The sequence below is a fragment of the Oryx dammah genome, unplaced genomic scaffold (genome assembly GCF_014754425.2).
Source record: "Oryx dammah isolate SB20612 unplaced genomic scaffold, SCBI_Odam_1.1 HiC_scaffold_9, whole genome shotgun sequence".
NCBI classification, from domain to species: Eukaryota; Metazoa; Chordata; class Mammalia; order Artiodactyla; family Bovidae; genus Oryx; species Oryx dammah.
In genome coordinates this window covers 9,750,829-9,757,077 of record NW_024070193.1, presented here as the reverse complement: position 1 = coordinate 9,757,077, position 6,249 = coordinate 9,750,829, and the positions used below count along the sequence as shown (strand labels likewise).

The 6,249-nt window shown below is 46.2% G+C and overlaps 1 non-coding gene across 1 annotated transcript; it reads right to left on the bottom strand.

Moving 5' to 3' along the window:
• Positions 1–675: 675 nt before the first annotated feature.
• Positions 676–777, bottom strand: LOC120868503. Its single transcript, XR_005722245.1, has one exon. It is a non-coding gene; the product is annotated as a U6 spliceosomal RNA (small nuclear RNA).
• Between the last annotated feature and the right edge of the window lie 5,472 nt (positions 778–6,249).

The window sequence follows — 6,249 nt, the reverse complement described above, 5'->3', positions numbered from 1 at the left end:
CTGAGTCCTTGCCCATTGACCTCCCAGTTAAGGTCACCTGCCAGTAAAACTCTTCTGGGTGCCAGAGACTTCCCTAGTGTTTCAGTGGCTAAGACTCCAAGCTCCCAACTTGGGGGCCAGTGTTCGATCTCTGGTCAGGGAGCTAGAACCCAGGTGCTGCAACTAAGGATCCCATGTGCCACAACTAAGATCCAGAGCAGACACATAAATGAAGTAGGTTAGGTGCTGTAGTATTGGCTTCTGTGCCCATCAGGCAGCGAGTCCTGTTTTTGGTAACAGCTTCTCCAGGTGTTAGGACCATAAAAGTCTACACAGTTGGCAGCTCATGTGACATAACTTTCCCCAGAACACTGCTAGATCTCTGCATAGGTCTACCCAGCGCTTCTGTCTGCTCTGAAGCTGTGCTTACTGGTTGCTGCCGCTCAGGTAGTCAGCAGAGTACACGGTTGCTCTGACCCTGCCCAGCAGTTGCAATTTCAAGGCCAGGCTCAGGGCCGGGCATATCTTGGGGGCCAGCTGCCATTTCCCAGGTGTGGCTCAGTTTCAGCCCCTATATCTGTGGTCCCTGCTGTCAGTAATCTCTTGAGACAGACAGATCTGCAGCCACTTCCTATCACTCTACAAGGGACTCTGCAGGGCTGTACACAGTGAAGCTGCTTCTTCAATTTTTTTTTTTTAAATACGGACCACTTCTCGAATTTGTATGTCATCCTTGCGCAAGGTCATGCTAATCTCTTATCATTGCAACTGGAGTATATGTGCTCCCAAAGTGAGCACTGCAATGAAGCTTCTGTTTGGACAGACAAGCACCCAAATACTTTGTTACCAGTCCAGAATGTGGTCCAGAGATTCTGGGGTCCCAGTGTTCATGGTCACATCGGTGACTCAAGTCCCTGCTGTGTTGGAATCAACTCTGAAGAACTCTTCCAACCCTAAGCAGAAAGCTCTGCTGCTGTTTTCCCCCTCCGTCTGCCGTTAGTTCATTAAGGGCAGTAACTCTTCTGGCTCCCTCTCCCTCCATCATCCACAGGCCTACCACCTCCCTCTGGCTTCAGGGCCTCTCCACCTCAGCTTTTTTTTTTTTACCACCTCCCTCTGGCTTCAGGGCCTCTCCACCTCAGCTTTGTTTTTTCACCACCTCCCTCTGGCTTCAGGGCCTCTCCACCTCAGCTTTTTTTTTTTTTACTTTTTGTCTGCTCCACACACTGTGTGGGATCTTAGTTGCCCAACCTGGGATGGAACCTGCGTTCCCAGCATTGGAAACACAGAGTCTTCACCACTAAACTGCTAGGGAAATCCCCTCCACCTCAGATTTTTGAGTCTCCTCTGAGGTGACCAAAGGCCGAGTTCTGTTGCCCATTTAGACCCCACCCTATCTGTGCCCCTCTTAGAACCAAGACTCGATGACATCTGTGAGTGACTTGTCTCACCCCACAGGGTGAGAGTCTGGGTGCCCAGTGACTCATCCCTCATCATCCACTTTTTTTTCTTCTTCTTTAGTTTATGCCTTGAGCTCTAAGAGAAAGGAACTTCTGAGATCCCCATGTAGCTGACGCTGGCTGGTGACTACTCGTCCTCAGACTTGGAAGTTGCCTGCCTCCTGTAACTCTCTTTTCCAACTCTCTCTTTTTCAGGAAGACTCAGTCTAAAGTAAAGCCCCATTAAGGGTTCATCTTCCTTCGCATAAACTAGACCTCTTCCCCAAAAACACCACCCTACTGCTACTGGCTGGGACCTGCACCCACTCCACCCCATTGTGAATCAGCAGCTCGAATTAACAAGTAAAAGTGAAGGAATCCCAGCGAGTCTGCCTGAGGTCCTGGCCTTTGGTAGTACCGCCTCTGGGACACTGCCTGATCTGAGAGCAGGCAGCAGAACTGAGTCCACAGGTCTTCTGAGAAGGGCTGGGCCCTGCTGTTACGCAACCGGTTCAGAAACGTCCATTTCAGACGCTCTTCCAGAAAGGCTAGTTTAAACTTTTTCTAAACATTAAATCTGGTAAATCATGTATGTGTATATTGCATCATTACGTACACAGTAAATAGTTTATAGATTTATTTGTCAACTATACCTCAACAAAGCTGAAAAAACAAAATGTAATACAACCCATTTGGTCAGGCCCTTCTTGCACAATTAGCCCTTTATCAGATGACTTCCTTCTTCGGTCTCCATGGAGTTCCACGAACAACACTTAAAACTAGTTTATTTTCAGAGAGGCATTCCTGGCCCGATCAATCTTTTCTCATATTTTTTTTGGGGGGGTGCCCCCTGCAGCATGCAGGATCTTAGTTCCCAGATTAGGGATCCAACCTGTGTCCCCTGAATTAGAAGCACAGAGTCTTAACCACTGGACCACCAGGCAAGTCCCTCTCATAAGTTTTAACTTTAGGGTAATACTGAGTGAAAAACACTGGCTAACGATTTCCCCAGGAGAAATAAATCCATCCATGGCATGGATTTATAAAGAATGGACAGGGATCCAGGTCAGAGTACTCCAAATTTGGCAGGTTTTTGTTACTATGGTCACCAAATAGGCTGGAAGAGTGTACTTTCATAGAGGTGTGACAGGTGTGACACACCTGTGCCGGCACGTAAATAAAACCCAGCTGGCACTGGTCAACAAGTTACTGGGCATCGGGAACTGCTGGACTGGGAAGCGGGAGCTCAGATGAGAGAGATTCTTGCCCGAGGAGTGAGGGCTCATGGGCTCTGGCCCTGAGGGTAACAGGGAAGCCGACTTGAGATCGGACATCCTTCAGCTTTGACCTACCCAAGAGCTCAGCTCCAGACCTGTCACGTGAAAAAGCAAAAACAACATCACCAGCTAGGTGGGTCACTTACTGGTGGGTATTCTGTAAGTCGCATCCAGAAGCCTTGAAACTGACGGGACATGACAGCGATGTACTGGGCAGAGGTCCAGCAGCCTTGCCATCATTCATCCTGCAGACAGAAACCCTATTCCCAGCACCCGTCCCAGGTCTAGGGTAGCCGTGGCCAGCAAGGCCAAGACAGGAGACCCAAGAACAGGCTCACTTACTCTAACTGCCTACAGTCAGGCAGTATCCAGGCACACGTGCAGCCCACCTTGGATGGCGTCCTACAGTCCTGCGTATCTGTTGCCCCGGCCTCTGTCCCCAGCTTGTGACTGTGCCTGTGTACCTGTGTATGAATCTAAAGAAGGCCTGGTCTGGGACTTCCCTAGCGGTCTCTAGTGGTTAAGACTCTGTTGTTCCAATGCAGGCGGTGTAGGTTCGATCCATCACTCATCAGGGAATTAAGATCCAACATGCCCCAAGGTGTGGTTCAAAGAATAAATAAAACAGCCTATTCCTAAGCTCTCTAAAAAAAATTTTTTAATGAAAAATAAAGAAGCCCTGGCCCCTGAGGATTTCTTGGCAGACCCACTATGCATCCTCAGAGGCCAGGAGGGATGTTAAACGTATCTTTGTTTCCTACACCAGTTGCTTATATTACATTATTTTCTTCCTAGGCAAGTGTCTACAGCATCACCCTCCATGTTCCCCTAGCACTTTCCCGCCCCGCCCAGCACTTTTATCACACAATGAACTATAATTACACGTGAAAACATCTTCCCCAGCCACGCTGGCTGTGAACCCCTGGAGGGTAGGAGCTGTGAGTACATAATAGATTATTACTCAAAGGAAAAATGACTACTATCTGGATAATTCTTTCATTCATTCACCCAAGAAATGCTTACTGAGAATTTGTTCTGTGCAAAGGGCAAACAACACACACAATTAATACCTAAATACTTTTTTAAGGTTCAGATATTGATGGTAACAGAATTCAAGCAGGAAGAGAAGGCACTGCCACACCCAGGCCCAGGGTGCAACACCTTCCTTGCCCAATCAAGGCTGCCTATTGACAGAGGCATAACCAGAACGGAATCTGTGCAACAGCATGAGTCTCCAACATGGGAAAAAATGACCCCACATCCTCTCCATGAGATTCCTTCAGTTTTTTGCCTCTGTTACCTTCCTCTGTGTATGTGTTCAGTTGCTCAGTTGTGTCCAACAATTTGTGACCCCCATGGACTGTAGCCCACCAAGCTCCTCTGCCCATGGAATTTTCCAGGCAAGGATACTGGAGTGGGGTTACCATTTCCTCTTCCAGGGGATCCTCCCAATCCAGGGGTGGAACCCATGTCTCCCACATCTCCTGTACTGCCAGGCATATCCTTTACCACTGAGCCACCCTGGAAACGTCACCCTCCCCCAGTAAACCTACCCCTTTTACCGCAGAGGTGATAGTGTCACTGATAAGACATTTAATTCTTCTAAAATGTATCTCTAGAGCCTTTTGCTTTTTCACTGTCCCCAGGAAAGCTAAAAGAGCACAGGCAAGGAGGAAACAAAAAATATTTCTCTCCTGATGCCACCTCTAATCAAAAGGTGCTCAATATTTGTGACTACAGCCACACGTGCTCTGTGACTGCCAGGCAAGTTGTGGATCAAGGGTGACTGGGGAGTAGGTTTAGATTAAGCCATAGCACCAGCTAAGGAAAGAACTTTATGATTGGAAACCAAATAAAGCTTCAAGTTCACACACCCAGACATTACAAACCCTCAATTAGATCATCCCCATCCAAGATCGTGGGTATGTGACCAGTCAGTCAGTCAGGCCTGTTCCCTCTAGTTCCCTTTCCTGCTTGCCTTCCTGTTGTTGTGCTCCAAGGTCCCATGGCAATGGGTGAGTTGTTCAGTTCTGAGGTTTGGTTACCAGGCCAACAGAGGGGCCTACCAGGCCTATACCCTCCCCTAGGGGAAACGGCCCAACAGAGAATCCAGTCCTGGGGCCAGGGTGTGTCCTGAGTTGAATTACTCAACTCCTTTCCTCCCAAACCCGTGGCTCAATCCCACAATAGCAGGAACATGCACGCAGATATTCATGATTTCTAGTTGTTTTTAACGTGTAATAATCAAACCACTATGAAAGTTTGAAAACTTTAGAAGTAATGGTGATCTTGATTATGAAGTGTCACTTTATACCCTGCATTTTAACTTACAACACTTCGTTATTCAAATTTAAATTTTTAGGAACTACTCATAATTAGTGTACTTTTTTTTTTTTTTTACAGCTATTGAATAGTATTGAAGAGATCCAGGCTCAAAAAAGATTTTCCGAAGTTTTCATTTTTATAATTAGGTTTTGTCCCCCTTTCTACTGGTGCTGCCTTGTCCTACTTCCTTAAGAATCTGGCCCATGCCATAAATGGTATAGGAGGAACTGCTAAAAAAAGAGGGAAGCAAAAAAAAAAAAAAAAAAAGAGGGAAGCAGACACTGTAATGTAGGTTCAGTCATGCCCATTAACCCAGCTTTCATTTTCCATAAATAGGACTAAAAGCAGTGGTTCTGGTTCAATAACAATTTTAACAATTTAAAAGAACTTTCACAGAAGGGTACTTGGGGTGTCAGGATCAAGATGCAGAATTATCATCATTTCATGCTAACTCTATGTACACGGGATTAACTGCTATGTAGTTATTCAAGGTGTTTTTTAAAATTATTATTTATTTGGCTGCTACTGGTCTTAGTTGTGGCATGTGGCATGTAGTTCCCTGATTAGGGATTGAACCTGGTCCCCGTGCATTGGGAGTTCAAAGTCTTAACCATGGGACCACAAAGGAAGTCCCTCAAGGCAGGTTTAATTCCAAATTATCTGGCCCCACTATCTACCCAGCTGCCAAGAGGCCTCTGTTCGCAGATACTGCTTAATATATTAATTTCAATTAGCCAAAACTCAACCTAAAAAAAGTGGTAAATCTGTTCAAATGACCTACCTCAACTTCACCAGGACAGTTCTCTCTTCTGCACCCGTTTTTTTCTCTCTTTCCTCAGACATCTTTCCAAAGGGTTCTTAGTAGGTCTGTGGGCTGTACCACTGTGTAAAGTACCCTCGGCTATTTCTCTCTGCTCTCAAACCTCCTACAATATGTGTATGCAGGATATATGGGACCAGCCTTCCTTCTAGCCATAGATCTCAGGGCCTTTCAGTAGTCTGTGTCCAGCTCAACTGGCCTAATCTTCACTCAATGATTTTCCCTGCTTGTTCCAGAAATTTCCTTTAACCCCTTTAGTCTCCTCTCCTTTAACATGCACCATCATTTTTATGCTTTCAAGATCACACTCAAAAGGTTTTCAAGTGAAACGCTCTGTTTCACAGCTTGGGGTCTACAGTCTTTGATTTATACCCTTTAATGGTGCTTATCACACACTGCTTGACTTGGT